Source organism: Mchenga conophoros, linkage group LG7, assembly GCF_057382185.1.
Source record: "Mchenga conophoros isolate Kocher_MC1m ecotype Shallow Benthic linkage group LG7, M_conophoros_male_GT1.1, whole genome shotgun sequence".
Lineage (NCBI taxonomy): Eukaryota > Metazoa > Chordata > Actinopteri > Cichliformes > Cichlidae > Mchenga > Mchenga conophoros.
The window spans coordinates 23,910,805-23,933,443 of record NC_140532.1 but is presented as its reverse complement, the minus strand read 5'-3'; the positions used below and the strand labels follow the sequence as shown (position 1 = coordinate 23,933,443).

Here is a 22,639-nt window from a genome sequence, read left to right as displayed (position 1 = left end):
TGAAATCCGTGAAGTAGCCAACTTTATTTTTAACAATTATTATAGATGTTTTAAAGCTGTAAACCAGACAGGCGTGAAAATTTTCACACTTTTCTGTCTTGTTTAAACACTCTCAAAATTCAAACTTTCGTAGAAAAATAAGTCCAGTATTATAGAATGAAGCCAAAGACACCCACAGGTTCCTTTGACGGTGGAAAACGTTTCATCGACATTGTTGTGTTTTTTGGGGAGAAAACTTGCAAACATACAGTACAGCACTTCAGAGTCACACTGCTAGCGATAGAAGATGTATGTAATTTTAACAAGCTGAATGCATTCTGTACTGTACAGGACCACAGCATGAGATTGACTGACAATGGTCTACAGCCAATCAGGACACAGAACACAAAAAAAAAAAAATCATGCAAAATTGCACAAAAGAAAAAAATCCGCAAAACAGCGAGGCTGCAAAAGGTGAACCGCGTTATAGTGACTATGTCCATCTAACTGGCTATGGCGCTTCATGTATGTTATGTGCTGGATTCTCTCACGGGCAACTTTACACAGGCTGCAGCTGAGGTCTTGCCTGGTGTGGTAAATCCCATCCTCTATCGATCTTGTCCTGAGAGCTTGTTCCTGTGCTGCCATGGTTAGTGCATCTGTGCTGTCTTTCAGTCCAGCTTCGTCCAGCCACTGGTAGGATTTCTGCATATCTGACACTTTTTCTATGTGCCTGTCATACATACCGTGCAGGGGCCTGTTCTTTCATGATGGTTCTTCTCCTTCCTCCTCTTCTTTCTCATGTTTCTGCTGCCTGAGGTATTCTCTAATTGCATGGTTGGTTGTGGCCATCTTTCTGATGTACCAATGAATCTTTGTTGTCTCATCCTGGACAATGGTTCTGACACTCACCAGTCCACATCCTCCATATTTTCAGTTAGGGTACAGTCTCAGAGTGCTGGACTTGACTTGAAACCCTCCATGCATGGTCAGGAGCTTCCTTGTCTTGATGTCAGTAGCTTCTACCTCCGCTTTGGCCACCTTATTATTATTATTCCAGGGGGTTATCTGATTACCAACAGAGTGTAGGTGTTAACTGCCCAAATCTTGTTCTTTCCATTCACCTGACTCCTCAGGACACGCCTTTCCCTCTGCAGGTAATTGGCAGTTGCGGCTTTCCTAGAGGCCTCTTCATGATTCCCATTTGCCTGTGGGATTCCCAGGTACTTGTAGCTGTCCTCAACTACATTCTACAGCTAGTCTTGTCAATGATCTCACTGAGGGGGTTCGGGCCTATGTAGAACAGCAGTTGGGATGGAGTATCACCTATATAGCTCTCGCACTTCATGATGATTTGTCCAGTTGGCTTAAATTGTTCACTAGTGTTGTTCCCCACATCCCCATTAATTTACTGATGAAGGCTCTTCGTGTCCTGTTGATCTTTTACACTGCGAGGCATTCCAGGATCCATGTGTGGAGCACTGAGTCATAGGCTTTCTTGTAGTTAATCCAGTTGATGAACAGGTTGGTCAGTCTGGTCTTGCAGTCTCAGTCTACTGCTCTGTCTACTAGTCTGTTGTAGATAGAGCTCATGTATTGAGCCATGTGCCTGTCCGTCTTACCCACTATGATGTCTGACAGGAGCTTCTATGTGGTACTGAGGCAGGTTATTGGACGGTAGTTGGATGGGTCAATCCTGATGTCCTGCCTTCAGTTAGCCATTCCGGGTGTGCCTCATCTATTATCAGCTGGTTCATGTGTGCTGCCAGGTGCTCATGGAGTGCAGAGAGCTTCTCCGCCAGTAGGCATGAATCATGTCAGGGCCTGATGCTGTCCAATTCTTCATCCTGGAGACCCTTTCTTAGATGTCTGCCACTGTGATGGTTGCCCGTAATGCTGCATTCACGTCTTCTAGTAGACCTTCAGAGGATACTTCACATAGTCTCAGTAATGAGCTATGGAGGGTTCAGGTTTCCAGTTTTCCCATGATCTTATCTTTCCGGTCACCTGCTCTCGCACTCAACAATCCTTCTGTTGTACTTGAATCTTGGTACGTTTTTTTACACTTTCTCACCAGCATTGATAAAAGTTGCCTCCCATGCACCTTTTAACACCCCACTCTTTAGTAAACTGTCATTGTCACCCAGCCTGTTGGTATGTTTTTATTTTCCCAATATCCCTCTATAGGCTTTAACCATTTATATCATTTATAGGCAATATGCACAAGCACACAGACATTCACACAAAAGTGTCCAAAGGGAACTGAAGACAATAGCAGTTAAATGATCTGGATTCCTCCAGGACACAGTGGCATTCAATCACCGGAGACAGTCCAGCCCCAAGAAATGCACACAATAATAGCACATTATGGAGAGGAAAATGGAGAAATATACAGGGCTTCACAAACAACAGTTTGCTCTGATTCCATGATGCCCTCCGACTACCAGTATAACCCATTAATTATCATTGTGGACTCATAACATGGTTGATTAGTGCCTTAAATGGGCTCTGCAGCCATGGACCCACAGTTGTTTGTACAGTAAAATTATGAACACAATGAAAAGTGTGGCAATAGTGGTGATTGATGGTGTTCTTTTTCTTTGAGTCTGTTCATGAATCCATTAGTTTTCAAATGCGCTTAATGTAAAATTGAACTGGAGAATTCTTTGAAAAAAGGAAGAAAAAAAAGCTAATGCAACTTAGGAATAAAAAGGCCATAAAATATTGCAATGTACCATACTTAAAATAGTTTTTTCTCCATGCGGTGCATTGGGTCATTAAAATATAATATTAAATTTATACAGAACTCCAAACATGTAAATTTGATATTATCTACTTTGTTTCTTTTGAAACACTGTTACTTTGTCCATCTTTGTGTTTTATATTTCTAGATTTTCTAAATAAAGTTCTCTTAACAGACAAAGATGCTGTTTATTGATGAACAGGACTTCTGCTCCTGCTGGTCTTTCCATGCCACTGACCACCACCTTCTGAGCGCCTCCTTACGCCTCATTGCTTCCTTGTGGTCCATGGTGTGGTAACTGGCATGCCACTTCCTCTCATCCCCATATCTACCTGTGGGGTGATTGAAACAAGAGTGAGCTCTTGTCAGGGCCTCGGCCACCATGTAATTGAATTCTTCCTTGTTTCACAGAGTGCAACAAAGCATAGCACTGGATAGAGGGTAAATATACTCAGCACTTAGAGGCAAACCTAGATGACTGTTCAACAACAAACAGTACTACAAAAGGGTATTGCTTGGCATCATTTACAGACTTGGTGTTACCTTTAGAGTAAAACACTGACATAGGGCTGGTAGAGATAGTAGTATAGTAGTGATAAGTATAAATCAATAGTCAATATGAAAATAAAATAGCTTTTTCTGTCAAGCTTAAAATGTCATTTTTACTCCTAACTGAAGTTATACTTTATAGTTAATTTAGATTTTAAATATTTGTTTTCTGTTCTGTCAGAATTTGAACATGATAAGTGTGCTGTAGAACATTACAGAACAGTATTTTAAATAATAACATTAGGTATTAGTTATATATAATAAACAAAATCCTAATTCTGGCTGGTCTAAAATGTGAAGTCTTTCTTTGGTCAGTTTCAAATAAATAACCTAAATATGAATGCAAAATAAAATCACAAAAAGAATTATACTGTGGTAAATTGTTGGAAAACAAACCCCCCAAAAATTCATGAAATCTTTCTTTATATATCCTCATAAAAAATTCAAGAAGCTTTCAAATGTAAACAAAGCAGAATATTAACAAACCTGAAATAGTCACTCAGCTGTGCTCCGCTTATCCTCCCAGACAAAGAATAAATTAAATTTAAAAGAATAAATAAAAAGACAGCTATTCAGTGGACTGTGCACACCATGTGTAAGTTGTAAGGGCCATTAGAAGAGAAATGTTTGTAGAGTTGGTAACAACAATTAATTAATTTAATCAGCCCGCTTAAATCAGACATTTTTGCCTGTGCTTACTAGGATAATGTATTTTGCAATACAGTAGGCTGTTAGATTTGTGGTCTCACTATGTCTCTTTTTTAATACTCCTCTTAGTTTCTGAGCCATGTAAAATCATACTATGCAGCTTTGGGCAACAGAAAAAATAACCATTAGGTATTGAAAGTATTTATTATCAGTTACTGACTATAGAAACCCTAAAAATGTGATGATGTGATGACACTGAGTTGAATATATAAATGAGTAAGTCTACAATCATTTGTCTTCTAATTAAGCTGTATTTTAGATGTACAGTAGATCTACAGTATGTATATGTAAAGGTTTAGTTAACATTCTGCAACAGCTAAGGTCGTACTCACAAGCAAAGTGACCTTCAAAGTCCAGTTTGTTTGTCTACTATGATCTCTGTGTGTCATGCCCAGGCACAGCAAAGCAAACTGTCCCCGGTCGGGTAGGTAAGCCCCGGAGAGCTTCAGTTGCACTAGAGCACATAGATCATATAGTGTGATCGCTACTCCACAAATTCCTAGACAACAGCTTCCTCTGTGAAAACTGATGAGTTTGGTAAATAACAAATCTATAGTACCTATGAGAGGATGGAGCCGCAAAGTGCACAAAATCATGAACTTGATTTTGCTCAGCATGAGTCCTTTTCAAGTGTGTATACACGAAGAGAGAGACGGAAAGTGCAAGAGCGGCATGCATACTTGGCCTGGAAGAAGTAGAAGTAGCGCGATCTTAAAATTTTCCCATTTCAGTTGTTAATGGCTGTGTGAGGCTTACAGGCAAGTGGCAAGAATAGACAATGGTACAAACAAATTGAACAAAGCAACTGTGCCTAGTGCGAGCACAATTACAATGCGGTCTAGTCTTATCTTTGCCTAGTGGGAAAGTATGTATCCTTTGTATGTTTTTGTAAAAAATAAAAAAAGGTTAGATGGAAGCACAACTCCAATTTTCAGAAGGGAAAATGGTACTATATTGTCAGGCCTGCTTCAAGGCATTGCATATGTCATTCCACCCAGGCAGGAGGCTTGAAGCAGGCTTGAAACAGTCATTGGCCTGTTTGCTGTTGGCTAATCTAAAGAGATGGATTCTCAGTGTGGGTCTCACTCTGGCTACTGTGCTTAATGGATCTGACTCCCCAGGACATCGTTTCAATCTAAAGGTCACCGTGGTCTTAACTCTAACTGAGCACCTCAAAATCCAGACTAATTTGCTTCTGAACCATATTTCCCACTATACTTGAGAGGGTTCTGTTACAACTTTTGAAGTATTTCTGAGAACATTACTATGATCACCAGTGTGTGAATGTGAGAGTGAATGAATAGTGGAATTGTAAAGTGCTTTGAGGGCCCTGAAAAGCGCTATATAAATGCAATCCAGTATTATTATTATTATTATTATTATTATTATTATTATTATTATTATTATTGTTATTATTATCTTCAATATATGAGCGGCAATACCTTAAAAGCATTTAGAAACAATATCTTTATTAGAATGATAAGTCAGGACATCTTATACTTTTGGTTCATTTCCAGTTGTTAAGTCCCCTTAACAACTCTGACCTGTCACTAAAGTACAGCTGATTTCAGTACTTGGTCCTTACATTACAAAAACAGAAATGAATAATTTAATTAACAAATCAGGTAGCACTGCCTGAAGGTTGTCAGTAAGACACAGTCCAGTCTGGTAAGTTCAGTGTTAATAAGAACAAATTATTAAAAAAATAAATGAAAGTTATATAACAGAAACAGTCGCTGTTCGAATTATTGACCACTGATTTGTCAAATCAGCATACTATGTGCAAATTGTTAAGTCAGACTGCTGCCAGACTTTGTCACTTGTATCAGAATTATGGCATGAGGTGTAAATTGCCTTTATCTAGTATAAAAAGGATGAATTATGCAGAGACAGTGGCTTAATGAGCAATAAACAGAAGAAGAAAGAGAAATGATTGTCTTCTCCACTTGCTTATTATTTTAATCCTACTTCACTGAGGAATTCAGAGAGCAGTTACTTTGTGGTCAAAACTTATGTGAATATGATTCATTACATTTTTTTCTTAGAATGCAGATGAACAAGAAACTTTATAGGGGAGTCTTTTCTTTTCAAAAAGGCCAAAAATAAACAATGCTAACTTGGTTGGTTGCTTTGAAACTCGACTGTACTGTACAGTTGGGTTTTCCTCCTGTCAGTATGTTGGTGCACCGCGCTTCTTTTAGAAGTCTCCCACTGCTTGGTAATAGAACTCAGCTGCTTTCTGCCATGTTTTGGTTTCATGCCACCTCTAAGGTGACATGTGGCTTATAAGGCCTCAAATAAAGGTCTAACAGAGTCCACTTGCCTACTCTAATTTATCTAAGGGATTTCTTGTGCTGCATATATTTTGTTCCTTGAGCAGTCAAGCATTAAATTGCTTTCCATTGGGAACAGCTCGTATGCCAGGGTCGCCAAAGCTGTGGCTGGTTTCCAATGAGATGGTTTGGCAGCAAAGCCAACACTGTAATTAGGGTCACCCGGCTCTGGAGCTGCTGCAGGGGTAAAGGGTCTTCATGGTTGCATAGTGCATTTGAAAGTCACTACTAAGCTGGAGGATGATAACACGTAACTTCCTAGATCATAAATCAACAGAACACTAATGTGGTATATTATCCAAACTTTTTTTCTATTAAGGAAAAAAACTATATATGCATTCAGAGAACTTTTCAGGAAATAATTATTTATTATCTCAGATAGTTATGTAGGCAAATTCTTTGAATTGCTACTATATAACAATAAAATGAAAGGAGGAAGACTAAGGTAGATTTGACAGATCGAGGTAAGGTGTGAATATTGAATGTGCCATATATAAGTAGTAGCCAGCTTTGTTGCATTTTGCCAGAAGCGGACTTCAGCAGCCTCTATCATTTGAGCTGTCAATAAAGCTTCCTGCCTGTAGAGTGTACCTCCCCAAATGTAGCCTGTGGTGCTTTTTCATAAGAAGGCAACACAGCATGTGACCATCTGCAAAGCTCTTCAGTGTGTCCAGTGGGATAAAATAGAAGTCACTGTCATTCTTAGGCAATAGAAAGTGCAGGTGCTTCTGCAAAACGTGTAGAGAAGAAACATTTGAAGAGGAGCTGCTCATAAGAATTTTTAGTGTCTTGACTTTGTTGTAACTTGTGATTTCTATGTGAAATTGGATAAGCAGAAGAAAATGGATGACGTGGATGGATCTTAACCATAAGTGTTAAAGAGACTGTTTCTTGAAATATGTCTTTTTTAAAGGTACAGTGTGTAAAATCTCACAACTAGATGGCAGTAGATTGCAAATTGCAAGCAACTGAATTCTGTTTTCTTATTCCTCCCAATTTAATTGTATAATCCGAGCTACGGTGGGCAATGTAGGACAAACAACTATGCCATTAATCTGTCATGAGTGTAGGACGAGTGCCCACATCTATTTACTCTGGAAGAAGATGTAAAACTTCATGAAAGAATCCCAAAACACGTCTAAATGAGTCACTGAGGTGAATTATTGAATTTTCCTGTCAGTAAGCGCTGCTGTGTTAGTGAAACTTTCTTTGAAGTGGATACAATGAAATCAAACTGTTTACCATTACCATTGTCAGTGTTGTCAGAGACGGTAGGGTCTAAGTAAGTTCTGCACAACAGAACTGAAGAAACTGGAAAGGACTCTAAACTGTGAAAGCTTAACTAAATGGACTGAGAAACTGTTGAAACAGCTTTACTGCTGAATTGTAGTGTTGAATTAATGTGTTCTGTTTCAATAAAACAAGATACAACAAGATCAAAGATCTTAGCTTTCTCTTGTAGAATTAGTGGTTAAATATACATTGTTACACAATTTGACTTGATTTGAAAGCTTGGAAATGTAACTCAGTCACCAAAGAATTTTTGTAATTGGACAGTTAAATATCCGAGTTAGAATGCAAGTCACGTTGCATTATGATTTATTAAATATATTTTAGCTTAAACAAATCCTGAAAAGCAAAAATGAATTTTGCTAGTTGGCAAACAAATTTGTAGGGAGCGCTACAGCCAGCAACACCTGCACACCCCTCTAAAGCAGATAAAAGACCACCTTCCTCAGCTCTGCTGTGATTGTTCTAAGGAATTCAGCTTATTAAAAAATAAATATTTATCACCTTTCAGAAAACCCACAACACTGCACACCAAGCATATTTTAAAAACTAGCTTGCGTTCTCTACCCGCTCTTGTTGAATTATTAATCCATTCATTTTGAATGGTACCAGCCAGTGTTTAAAGTTGTGATTAATTGCGGTTACAATATTTTGACAAAAGCATTCTCACATATTATCTTACCATAAATACATATAGTGGTGTTCGACAGTAAACAGATGCTCATATAAACGACACCATCCCAAGTGGCTGGCTTAAATTAAGCAGCATCAGAGGAGCAGCAATTTATTATGCTTTTATGCTCAGATATCTACACACCCACACAACATATGTCTGTTAATACACAGTGACAGTAATGGTGGCTTTAGCTGTCCGGGCAAATCGATGAACATAAGAGATTACTTTGCATTATTGTCAATTTATAATGCTAGAAATTACATTACCAGGGTCATTTTGACCGTGCCCTGTGACAACAATGGCAAAGAGGTCATTTCCTGAGGAAGTGGCATTTTCATTGGATTTTCTAATTATCTAATTATAAAAAAGATTAGATTAGAAGTATTTAAGATAATGTTGCAGAAGGTTTATTAGTTTTGCAAATTTGATATATTATTAATTAAATACCATTATTTATTACATCATAAAGTTAAATATAAATTTGAATTCACTAATAAATAGGTACATCACAACACAATTGCTAAAACAGCTAAAATATGTAGTAGAAGAAAATATTATGGAAAAGTTGAAAAATGAATTTTAGATGATGTGTCATTTTGGTTGCACTAAAATAAAGAGGGTATAAAACAAAGATCACTCACTGTGAAATAGATTAAAGAGGTGACATGCCTATGCTTTATAAACACCCTCACAGTTGGCTGAAGCAAAATAAGAAACAAATAATAAGTTAATTATTGCAATGAAGGTTTTTCAAAAACTCATCTTTGCCACACCTCCATCTCTCTCATCATCTATCCCCACTGCTCCACCTCAGGTCTGCTCCTCTGACCGACTCGGCTGCTCTCCTTTGGTTTCTCTGTTTATTTGCTTGGATTAGAAGTCCAGACTCTGAACTCTCTGCTCAGTTTGGCTAAGGTTGTTCTGATGCTCTACACAGCCTGCAACTCTCCCTGGGATGTGTTCAGATAAAAATTATCTGTCAAGACTGTCTGGAGGAGCAGCACTCTCTAAAAAAAACTTCTTACATTTCTCACCATGTTCCACCGCCTGTCAAATATATTTAAAAAAAGAGCTGTCAAACTTGTGTTAGTCCTCCCCTCTACTAGGACTGGTCACATTAAGGTTCAGCACTTCAGAAGTGAGATACTTTATTAAGATATGTTATTTATTTCCTCCATATTTAATGAGGAGCCACCCTGGGAAGCAGATGGTATGTTAGCTGTAATAAACCAGAGTTGACTTAAGTGGTTTTGTGAGGAATTGAGCTGTTAAGCTTTGCTATTTCACACCCCACATTGTTGAAGGGTCAAAAGGTGTGCAGTGTGTGGGTGTGTATTCACTCAAAGAGTGTGTGTTCATTCACCAGGCACAAATAGATTACTTTTATAACTCTGGACAGGTTCTCATTGCCCCCAGTGAAGCATCATATATTGATGCAGAGAGAACAAAAATTACTGTAAGCTCTGACCCCGTTGTTCACAGAGCCAGCATTAAAGTTGCTGAGTAAGGGTTTCACAGTTCAGCTGTGTTTTATTGTTACGCTCAGCAGAAGTGATGCGAGTGTACACACATGCACAAACTCAGACGGAGATTCACCGAGAGCACACGATCACACGAGTGTCCTCTGAGATTTCTGTGAAGTTCTGGAAATGAAGGAAGTTACAGGTGTTTTGGTCATCAGAAAATAAAACATGATTCTTTATTCTCACAGTGAGAGAACTAACAGATGAATCTTGCTAATCTATGGCTTAGTCCAAAAAATATTTAAAAAAATACATGAAACAGATGGTCTTTTATAGGTGCATCAGGATGAAAATATGATGGCTGCCAATTCTTAAAAACTACATCTGGCAATGAGCATTTTCCCCTAAAGTTACCTATGTGATTGGTGATTTCTTTAAGTGCTTAGCCCACAGATGGTGGGTTGTAGCTTTCTGTGATGTCTGAGTATATTTCACGTCTTCAGTTCACTCTGAAGACTCTGAGAGAGGCTGGAAACTGGCGGCAGCTGTCTGAGCCTGAATATTCCCATCGTCTCTGGCTAATGTCGATAATTAAGGAGTAAATACATTTTAGGAAGTCCCTGGTGTGTAGTAGCTTCTACTTTCAACCTCGACCTGTCGCAGGGCACCTTGAAGGTAAATCCGAGCAGGTTTTGGGGACGTTGGAAAGTGAAGAGTGGGTTGAAATGATTCCTCGTCTCAACTAGGTACTTTCACAAAGTGAGACAAAGGATGTGTGTGGAAAAAAATATCCACTTAGTGCTGCATATTAAATAGAGGCCTGATGAGTAAAACATGAATGTTTAAGCTTATTTCTACTGATACAATCCAGCAATTACAGCCCCAGGGTTGCAGATAGAGCTGGGCGATAGAACGATAACGATATGTATTGCGAAATAACTTTTTCTCGATAGAAAAATTTAACTATTGCGATAGGCCTCACCGCTCTTGTCCTCTTAAATAAAAAAGAACAGCCAATCCAAATTAAGTAGCGCAGAGCCGAACCAATCACAGCCGCAGCGTCACGTCACGTGACTTGTTACGTACAGCACAAGTGCCAAGCCGCACATGTGTATTTGTTTGGGAAGCAGCCAGCCGCCGTGCCGCCCGGGTGTGCCGACTAGAGAAAAATCAACCGAGAGTGTGACCGAAGGTTACCGAAGAGAAAACAGTTGATGGTTCCAATGCCGGAGAGATTGTCGAACGGAAGAGCCATAGACGTTCCGTAGTGTGAAAGTATTTCGGCTATTTCAAGTCTGACAAAAAACAGAGTAGCGTGCACTGTAAATTGTGCCGAAAGCAAGTCTGGAAATACAATAAAGCGGTGCATGCTCAATCTCTGACTGGAAGCGCTAATTCGTCATTCGGCTTTTGTCAGACTAAAGTAACTGTTAAAACTGTTTGAAAAGCTAAGCTATACAACAAGGAGAGATTGAGAATTTCCTTTTAGTTCTCAGTTTATTTGATATTGACAAAAGTTAGTCAGTTTTGTCTGTTCTTCTGTAAAACAAACTAAGATTTATTTTTAGAATTAATATTTTGTTTCTAAGTGGAATTGACAATTTAGTCTGTTTCGTTTGTTCTATTTTGAAACTGAAACGCTTTAGCGGCTGCCTTTTGTGTAGTTCAACAGGGTAGATGTACTTAAGGAACAGGAGACTTTTTCAGATAAATAAAGGCAAATATTGCAAACTTATTATGGGAAATAAATATTTAAATCAAAACAAGCTGATTATTTCACATTTTACTTGTGAGCAACGGCACATTTAAATCTTACAAATATAGTTATTTGGCTTATCGTGATAGATATCGTTATCGCCTGAAATGAAAAAAAAACAACATATCATGATATGAAAAAATCTTATATCGCCCAGGTCTAGTTGCAGACTGCCGGGGCTGACCGTGTGTACTTATTTTCAGACAAATACCATTGTTAAAGGGACAGAGAAGAGATCTTAACAACTTAAAGGAACCTCCCACGAGATGGACTGGGAAAGAGAAGGAGGGCTGATGGGATGGAAAACAGGGGATCACCACAGTGTGCTATTGAGAAGAATGAATGAATAAATTGGAAGCGATGGCATTCCTGGCGATCTTCAAGGCAATGAGACATTATTGATTTCGAAGGAGAAAACGCATTCTTAATGTGTCCAGGGATCCAGGCCTTCTTTTTCATTCTGCTTGTTGTCCTTGCTCTTTTTCTACAGCTTTGTATTCCCAAAAAAAATGTCTGAGGAGTGAAAGCAAGATGTAAAATCCTAATGTAGCTCATGACGTGTCAGTCTAGCTGCTGGAACACTGAGCACTCGTCTCAATTGACAGTGAAGGTACTGTATACTGCACCACAGCCATCTGTTCCCTTTTGATACAATGCAGTGAATCAGCACTTGAGTTTTTTGAACGGGTGCATCCTAAAAGCCTTTTATCTGCAAGGATGGAGGCAGGGAATGGCTGTGAAGACGGTAATTTGTGTTGATATTAAGAGGAAGGGAACAATAAATTGTGCTATTGCTACTGCACCCACTTTCTTAAAAAATATTGTGAGGCAAACAAGCTTTTTGTTTTGATTTTTAACTCTCAACAACATGATGGTCCATTGGTATATGGTTATCACCCACCCACTTTTTTCTGCTTACCCTTATCAGGGTTGCAGGGGGGCTGAAGCCAATCCCAACTGTCATAGGAGAAAGAAAGAGTACACCCTGGAGAGGTTTCCAGTCTATCGCATGGCTAACACAGGGAGACAGGCAACCATTCGCACTCACATTAACACCTGTGGCCAATTCACCTCTTTGGACTGTGGGAGGAAGCCAGAGTACCCGGAGAGAACCAACACAAACACGGGGAACACATGCAAACTTCACACAGAAAGGCCCTGGCCAGATGTTGGAGTCAAACTAAGGACCTTCTTGCTGTGAGGCAACAGTGCTAACCATGCCACTGTGCTGCCCCCCACCGGTATATGCTTACCTCCAGCAAAATAGTATTTTTAGTATTTTTTTCAACAAAATGCTTCTTGTGAATAAATGAATGAATGAATGAATGAATATATGACTCTGACATTATCTGCCACAGTGTGTACATTTTACCATTTTATGACGCCCTGCCTTGGGTCTGAGTGTTAGCTGTACTTTTCCTTCTGGGCGCCGCTCCAGGGTAAAAGATTCTAATGTGAGGTGGTAAGCCATAGATTAAAGATCATATCAAACCCAGCAAATAGACAAAGTGTCTCAAGTATGATGGCACAGTCAGGAAACGCAGACAAAGTTTGAGGTGATATGGAGTACAGCCTTGTATTTATCATATAGCGCAACAATAGCCAGTGTATAGCAATCAAGGAGATGGTGTGCTGTGCGGGATGGACTCAGAAAATGTTTACGTTCAAGGACACAGAGTTATGTAGGCGTGTAAAGCCTCTGTTTGAGGCTGTAATATTGTCCCGTTTTTCTGCCTCACACTTTTTATATGTAAAGATACAAAAGAAGAATGGGGTCTTTGTTGCGGGACCTTTAAGCCGACTGCGGAGATATGGACATTTGTGTAAGTGGAAGAGCTGGCATCTCAGACTGCCATTGCTGTTGTGTAAGGTGTTATGCCCCCTATATTCCACATCATATGAAAAATCGCCCACTGGAGAGGAATTACACTGGCTTGGTGTGGGTTAGTCTGGACAAGCTAAGGCCTCATGAAGAGCTCATCTGAATGCCGTTATGCCAAAACCTCTGTATAAAAAGGGATTAAGTAAGTTTATGGTGTATCAAAACATCATTTAGTACACAGTGGTGAGTGGAGTCTGTTTAAGGGGCTTTGAAGTAATATTAGAACAGTATGTACCTAAAAGGCAGGGAAATGTTTAGTACTTCAAGCTATATTAGATTTGGAGACAATGCTCTAAAGAAAATCCAGAATCGTTAGCTACATGGTACGGTATTGCTGTTGGACAGTCTGATGTGTTTAATGTTTTGTTTTCTAAAGGAAGCTGATTTTATGATGTTGACTGAGGTCTTTATGTCAGTCAAGGTGGCCCACTTGGAACTGGCACATAGGGGAAACTTGACATTGGTAGTGGCACTTGGACTCAAACAAAGAGCACTTGATGAGTACTTAGCCTAGAGGGGCACTTGGGCCACTTTGATTCCCATCTGATGTGACATAAATAGATAAAAAGAAATCTTGGTCAGTTCAGTCCAACAGTGCATTAAGTAGCTGTACTATAACAATTTTGATGTCATCATGGAAGAAATTCCTTTTCATGTATTTTGGAAGGTGGGTAAATTCATTTCCCTTGAATAGCTGTATATCCAAGAATCGCTTAGCAAAGAGAAGATTAAGTGCACACATTAATCCAGCAGTCAGAGCAATCTTGTAATCCACTCAGTATGCTAATTGCCTGTTCTTTCTCCAGCAAAGGGGTTTACAGGCCATTAAATGGCACTGAGCAGTTGACAAAGGATAGCCAGCATGCTCCCCCACCCACTTTCCCTCTTTCTCTATTTCTCACTTGGACAGGCTGTTGCACACCCACACAACGCTCCTCTAAAGAAATATGCAGAATCTAAAAAGTCTGCCACTGTGTGATTCCAAAGCACTTATTTATTTTACACCGTTAACGTAGAAATACCAAGCCAGGTTTCTGTTGATTCTGACAATGACAAAAGTGGATGTCTTGGTTGCTGCTGAAACTTTTTATCTTCCTGACTTTGAGGAGTTGTCGTTGGGCAATCTTCACCAGCATGCCAACGTTTTTGTTTGTTTTTTGTTTGTAATATTTGTCCATATCTGACAGTTGGACAAGTAAATAATGAAAGATAGTTGCTATTGTCTCCATCACAGCGCACATGCCTCTCTTTCTCTCCCCACAAGGGGATCATGCCAAGGTAAAGTGCAATTCGTAGCGCACTACTGCCTGTGTAGTCCCTCAAGTGGCCTTGGCAGCCTTAACATGATGGATGTTGTTCCAGATTGGGTTTCTCGCTACACTGATAAAACAGCCTTGTCAAAACACATTCACTACCAATGTAAGCATATAAAGATAGCTGCAGATAATTAGAAGATTTGTGCTTTGCGTCATTTCTAGTGCCAACTGCCAAGGAACAGGGCTGTGACGGATGACTCAAAAAAGAGAATTCGGCTTGAAGCCTGACTGCAAATGTTGCTAGTAATGACCAGAGTGTGTTTTTCAGATGCAGCTAATGAGCACGGCCATTAGACATAAATGACATTTTAAAAACCTGGGGAGTAAGGAAATGAAGAAATACTTGACTGCCTGTAGGCAACAAATATGGCAAGAGCATCTGGAGGATGCAGTGCTCTGTTCACATAGATGACCTCCATCCAGAATGTTGATGCTGTCAGTCATTGTACTGCTAGTAACTGTGAAGATGAGCGCTTGTTACAGTGAAATTCTTTAAGCCGTGTTCCTGTCAGTATGTGCATGGCCTCTCAGAGATATGTGAAAGTGACACTTATCCTTACATGACTGCAGAAAACATGGACTGCCCAACGGCAGCCCCAAAGTGAAGCCAAAATGTCGCCCCCTGGTGTTTGGGTGCAGTATAGGTCGTAAACCCGCTATCTCCATGCTAGTGGATGAGACTTGGATCAACTTAAAAGAAAAGAAGGTTTCCCAAAGCTGCTTTCTGCCATTGTTAATTGTGCTCATCATGCTGATTTGGGTTAACTGGGTCACTTTTTCTGATTTGATTTTAATTGTTAACATTATGCTGTGAAATGTCATGATGACAGCTTTGATTAGCAGTTGCAGTTACGGAGAAACTTGCATATCCCTGTTCAGGAATTGCAGATAGAGTAGGGCCACTGAAAGGAGGTCCAGTGTTTACTTTCCATAACCACCACTGTGGGCTTCAAACTGACAGACTGAGGTATTCCGCACTAAACCGGACAAATCAATATAAGGGATTTAAGGGATCGTCACAGTTTTTCATTAGGTAAATGTGTGATATCTAGCCTAATCAGTAATTAACATTATTGGCTAGTTAGCTAAGATGACCAGTCAGCTATTGGGAGGAAGCTGATGTTTGGAAGCTAATCTGTCTACATTAATGAATTTACCTTGACTAAAGAATGGTAAATGGCCTGTATTTATATAGCGCTTTACTAGTCCCTAAGGACCCCAAAGCGCTTTACATATCCAGTCATCCACCCATTCACACACTGGTGATGGCAAGCTACATTGTAGCCACAGCCACCCTGGGGCGCACTGACAGAGGCGAGGCTGCCGGACACTGGCGCCACCGGGCCCTCTGACCACCACCAGTAGGCAACGGGTGAAGTGTCTTGCCCAAGGACACAACGACCGAGACTGTCCAAGCCGGGGCTCGAACCGGCAACCTTCCGATTACAAGGCGAACGCCCAACTCTTGAGCCACGATCGCCCCAAAGAAATCTCTGATGTGCTTAAATGTTAATTAAAGTCAGTGATGTAGTTTAGATATTAACGTTGTAAATCTGACTACAATATACTGAAGGATGTTCAGACCTGTAGCAGGCAGCCAAAGATGAGGCACTGCATTGATTTATATGTGAAGCAGAGAAAAATCTGCAGGCCTACACAGTCACTGGCTTACGCTACTGTTACTGTATTTTTATTAGTAGTATTACACTGCAAGAGCAACAGGCTGGACTTTTTTTCAGCTGCTGTCCAGAAGAATATTATTACATATCTAAAAACAGCTGTGTGAGCATGTCAGTAGAACTGCAGACTGAAAAAAAGGAAGCGCAGAGTTACAGAACCTGAAGTCTGTGAGATGTTCTACAGTTTGTGATGGTTTTCTCTTTCTGATTGTAGGAGCTCCTCTCAGATTCAGACCTGAGTACCACCCAGTGACAAGAGACAAAAGTACTAAATACATTTATTTGTTGTAATATTGGTGTAAATTTGCAGTAACTCCATAGTTAATTGATTTAAAAAAATAGTACATATACTAAGCTAACATATTATGTACTGTGGGTGAAACTGGCAATACATAAAATGATATGTAGATTTTTTTTTTTTGACAGCATAAACAAATAAATAAATAAAACAAGAGGTAAAAAGTATAGGGTAAAAAAATTCTTCATGTGTATGTGCCAAAAAGCTTTAATATGAAATTATTTCACACTGTGTTTTGCTAATAGTGTGTTATTTACCATAAAGTAATTAAGAAGCATTCATGCCAAAGTAACCAGGGAGTATAATAGATATTTTAAATCTACTATTTTCTGCAGGAGGGAACAACATAATTTGGCAAAACTCCAGAGCCTCTGTGATGATGTAACAATGTTCAGTACTTCTAGCATTACACAAATGAAAGGTTGCTACCACACTGTTCATAATGCGATTTGTCCTTCTTCTCAACTGAGCCTACGCTGGGGCTCTAAAAAAGAAGATTTTACTTTGAGTCCTGCTTGGTACCTGCAATGAGTTTCAGTTCTCCTGATTTTTCTGACACGATATCTGCCTCACTGGGTCAACAGATCATTTAGTACAGGAAGTCTATGATGGAAAAAAAAGGGAGGGCATTTCTGCAAACCTCTCAATCCAGGAATCCATGCTCGGTTTGGTGCCGATGGTCTACCTCACTCATTTTCCCCCCCAGGGTGTAGCTGTTAATAATAATCTGGACTCTGGGTCCTGTTGTTAACCCTTGTATGGTGTTCGGGTCTGTGAGACCTGTTTTCAGTTTTTTTCAAAAGAAAAATTAAACAATTAATTATTTTTTCAACCTGAAATTCATTGGCTTTGGCTTATTTTCTGTATAGAACATAAATCCGAACTAATTTTCAATGACCTCATACTGTACCTTCCCCCACGCATTTACATTACATACAAGGTGTTCGGGTCCACTGGACCCAGGTCTAATAAAAGTGTTGAAAGTGAAGGTCCTGTGTTCCCACACTCTGTCTTCCTCCTTTCTGGTGCTGCTGATAGTGTTTTCTTCTCCTCCTGCTCCGCACAAAGTTGCAACATTGTTGAAAATTCAACTATCAACACCGTCTGCTCTTACATTCCCGCACATTTTACCCTCTTTCTTTAGGGATCCAAATTTTATTTTCTCATACCCTGTCCCACCTGCAAATTAGGGGCATAATACTATAAAAAAGACTTTGCCAGTGTGGTTCTTTATCACAACTGATCAAGATGGCAAAAGATTATCTGCTGCGAGGGCCATCCAATTGATTTTTGGAAGAGAGAGGTGCTTCGGATGATGATGTTGACAAAGAGGTTTCAGAATATTTCACATTTCTGAAAATTCAGAGTCTGACAGTGACTTTGAAGAAGAGGATGAGGTTGAGCACCATTTAGTAACAAAACGAAGACGAGTACCGCATCTGCAGCCAGCTCCAGGACCAGAACAAGCCCACCAGACAGCAAGTGAAGAAATATGGATGTCAATAACTGGTGAAATTGAATGGTCTTCTTGCCCAAGAAATGAGCCACCCTGCAGAGCTGCTACTGTGATAAGCCAGGGCCAACACGGCTGACAGTTACTCATGTGCAGGACATCAAGTCTTCATTTGAGCTTTTCATCCCAGATTCCATCCAGAAAATGATTCTGGATTGCAGTAATCTAGAAGGAAGATGTGTTTTTGGAGAGAGGTGGAAGGAGATGGACCAAATCCATCTAAGAATCCCAAAGGCCTACTTTGGGGTTCTTATCCTCGCAGGAGTTTTCAGGTCCAAAGGGGAATCCACAGAATCCCTGTGGGATGCAGAAACCGGCAAGAAACTTTCCGTGCATCAATGTCTCTGGAAAACTTCCACAAAATTTCCAGGATTATCCATTTTGATAACCGAGACGACAGACCAGCTCGACGGCAGAGAGACAAGCTTGCTGCCATCAGGACAGTGTTGGATAAGTGTGTGCACCACCTCCCCCTGTTTTACAACTCTGGGCCTAATGTCACCATTGATGAGCAGCTGATCCCATTTAGTTGTGAAACATATTGCTTCACGTGTAAATGTGTTGTCTTTCCACTCACTCCACTTGATTATAACTGATTTATTTTTTTAATAACATTTTATAAAAAAAAAAAAAACGAGAAGCACATTAATTCATAAATGTGATCTAACAAAGGTAAAGGGAAAAACCATGTTTGCTGTTCATATGGCTTGTAATTGGGATGAAGTAAACATCTCTTGAGTGATTTAACATATAATTGTTTGATAGTGTTAATTTGAAAAGCCAAAACTCTAGCGGGTCCACCAGGCCCAAGAACACTGGTTGAGTAACAAAAATATGAACACCACACAAGGGTTAAATGGAAAGAACAAATTACACTTCTTTGAAACCTTTGACAGATGTGCTTTTAAATGTAACATTTTATTTAAAGTTTTCTATTTTCTGTTTTTATATGTTACCAGGATATAGAGTGCTCTGTGAGTAATGGATGTAAAACTGTTTACATCATCCTCAGTCTAATATTAAAATCTCAGAAATCAACATTTCATTTCCAGATAATTCTAATATTTACAATAACTCTGGGCCTCATCAAGGTACCAGTGATGAGAGAAACACAAGTGTGTAGACTTGCTGACTAGTCTACACACTAGTGTAGATGGCGCCAGTGTGTACGGCTTGCTGTCTGATTCTGTTTGTACTAGTGTTTTATTTTTACTTTGTTTTAAAACATGCTAACTCTCTGTTTGTATATGATCGTCAAATGCTGCTGGCTATAAGATCCTCTCAGTTAAAAACTCTTTATTGCAATCGTGGATATCAGGGAACCGTCTCCCCACCACTCCTGTCAGGAGTTCCAGCTTGTATCCGTTGCGTTCCGGCGCTACCTCAACTGAGAGGGCGCCGTAGACGCCGTGGGAAACGCAGTGGCTTATTGGTGAGAATGAAGGCTACCTGGACACGATTTCGAAAAATACCTCACCCTATCCCGACTGGATTTGACCGCGTCAACTACTGGCACTCTCTGGACACGGCTTACACCTGCCTGACACCTGTTGACGGGCTTACGACAATAACCCCGCGCCAGCGTCCCCCCCGTCTTCGCTCAGGTGGAGTAAACCCTCAGAATCTACGGCCGATAGGTCGGGCACCCACATCGGCCGCTGAGCCACCTGTACCACTGAGATTAAGTCTTGTTAATGCACGATCGCTAGCAAATAAAACTTTTATTCTTAAGGACTTCTTTACCGATCGGGAACTGGATCTAATGCTTTTAACGGAAACTTGGCAGAGAGTCGGTGAGTCCAGTTGTTTTACTGAACTTTTCCTATGGGCTCAAAATGTGGTCATAAATATTTTGTACTTGTAAAAAAGATTTGTATGTGTAAAAAAGATTTGTATGTGTAAAAAGAATTTGTGTATGCGTAAAAAAGATTTGTATGTGTAAAAAAGATTTGTGTGTGCGTAAAAAAGATTTGTGTGTGCGTAAAAAAGATTTGTGTGTGCGTAAAAAAGATTTGTGTGTGCGTAAAAAAGATTTGTGTGTGCATAAAAAAGATTTGTGTGTGGACTTAGAAAAAAAACCCCTGCAAGTTACAAGTATGGATTTTGACCCTATTTTTCTTCCTTTCATCTGATTGGTCAATGTCATGTCAATCACAAATGTAACAATCCAATCAGAGAACAGATGGGTTTGGCTGTCAGAGGGGCCCTTTTTTTCCTTGAAGGGTGATACAGTTGAAAGCTGGAGGATCTCTATCTGGTTGTTCAGTGATGACGCGACGAATCCTACTTCCGGGTCTAAAGTAGTCTGCGTTTAATATGGCTTTTGTGTTGTTAACATGTTTAATGCTATGTATTTTCTTCTATTTGATCTCAAAAAGCTCCTAAAACAGTCAGTGATCACTGTTGACCTCCCTCGGCTTTTATTACCACTAATCATTTATTTAAGCTCAGTTTTTAAAACCTTAGGATGTAGCTACAGCCCAGCCCATGCAGCAGTATATGAATGACTAACCTCGTATTGTGGATGGATTATCTCAGTTGTTCTCCTGGCTGAAGTTTGGTCCTTTTACAGCATCCTGCCATGCGATTACATTTGTTCCTGACCACCGAGAACACTCACGTTAACTTTTATCGAGTGGAAAAAAAGTTAGCTTGTTTATATTATGCTAACATAGCTGTGTCGCTAGCGGTCACGTAGCACATCATTATATACCAGCTAGCCCAACTTCAGTAACCCTACAAACGTCACTGCTGTTTAGTTTTCTGTCTTAATTTATGCTGGAAGTGATAGCAGAGCTGTACGTTTTAATTTGTTTCCAAAACCCCGCAGTCAGGACATGCTATGTTGTATTTAGATAGAAGCTAGCGAGCTAACTTCCTGCTAACTTCTAACTCCGTTAAATGTCATAAATTCCGTTTTCATGGATGCCTGGATGTTAAACTCAATTGTTACACCTGGTAGAGCAGAACGCTGATCATTTTATTAAAGATGAAAGACTTTAGATAGTTTTTCAACTCTCAGTAATGCCATAGTGATCGTTTGATATATGGACCTGCAGCGGAGTTTAGACCCAGACACGGCTAGTGACGTCAGACTGAACAATCGGATATAAATATCCGATAGCAGCTAGGTCCCCTAACTTTCAGTAGCTGTTGAAAGGAAAAAGTTGTGGTATATCAGTGGTTAGAAATACCATTATTACTTTAGGATTAGTTTAACACAAAGTCAGGGCTGACCCAGGACCATTGCTGTGAGTCACAGTGCACAGCATAAAAGTCCTTTCACATTGGACGCAGGATGTGCTGCTAATGCTAACTGCTAACTAAAAGCAAAGGATCCAGAATTTGTTGCGCTGGCTGCTGAGCTCTGTGGGTTTTTGCAGCAGCTCTACCTGTACTAGATGCACCTGCTCCTTGTCTTTTCTATCTCTGACTTTATGTCCTCTACAAGAGTTTCTGTTTTTTTTGCTGGTTCCTCAAATGTTCAATAAAAACATGTATGCTAATTCATAACGAAGAAAGCTTTGTAATGAAGACTGTCATTTCCAAAACACTGCCCGCCCCCACCCCGCGGTCCGCAGCGCTGTTGAAAAGGCTGTGGAAGTCCCTGTATTAAACACGTAGACCTGTGACACAAAAATCACCAAACTCTGACGACCACAGACTGTTTTCCTTCGTGGTGATGAAGGAAAACGCTGGGTTGGCATGTAAAAGGGCATTTATTCCTACGGTGGCCCCTAGAGACAAAGCACGTACAAACTCCAAAACACTTGCAAACTCCAAAGCACATGCAAACTCCAAAACACATGCAAATTCCAAAACACATGCAAAGTCAAAACACTTGCAAACTAAAAAACACATGCAAACTCCAAAACACGTACAAACTCCAAAACACTTGCAAAATCCAAAACACTTGCAAACTCAAAAACACATGCAAACTCCAAAACACGTACAAAATCCAAAACACTTGCAAAATCCAAAACACTTGCAAACTCAAAAACACATGCAAATTCCAAAACACAACGGAAGTGCTCCAGGACGCTAGGGGCAGTGTTGAGCTCGAATTGCAAAATAAACGGCAAGTTTGTCTGTATGGAACGGTCTAGTCTCCGTCGCGCTTCCCAGGTTGCCTAGCAACCATGATACTAACCGCTGGAAACATGTCATACAACTTGGTTTGACAGAAATGAGGGAGAACATATTTTGTTCATTTGTTTGTTTGTTTCTACAAGAGCTTTGTGTGATTTGATAAGTATCTGAGGCTGAGACCACAGGACAGTAAAACATGATTTTTGGGCTTCATTTCTGTACTGAACAGTTATTTCAAGATTAGTTAGTAAATAACAATTAGCTAATGTTGTTCATGAGACTAAAGTCATATCACTTTGGTAATGTAAATATAATATGGCCAATATTATAGTTATTATATTAATCATTATTAGCTATTACAGCAG

The 22,639-nt window shown here is 39.8% G+C and overlaps 1 protein-coding gene across 2 annotated transcripts in view; it reads left to right on the top strand.

Moving 5' to 3' along the window:
* The window catches only part of mgat4c (mgat4 family member C), a 129,575-nt gene that overhangs the window by 23,274 nt on the left and 83,662 nt on the right, over positions 1-22,639 (top strand). The window lies entirely within an intron of this gene.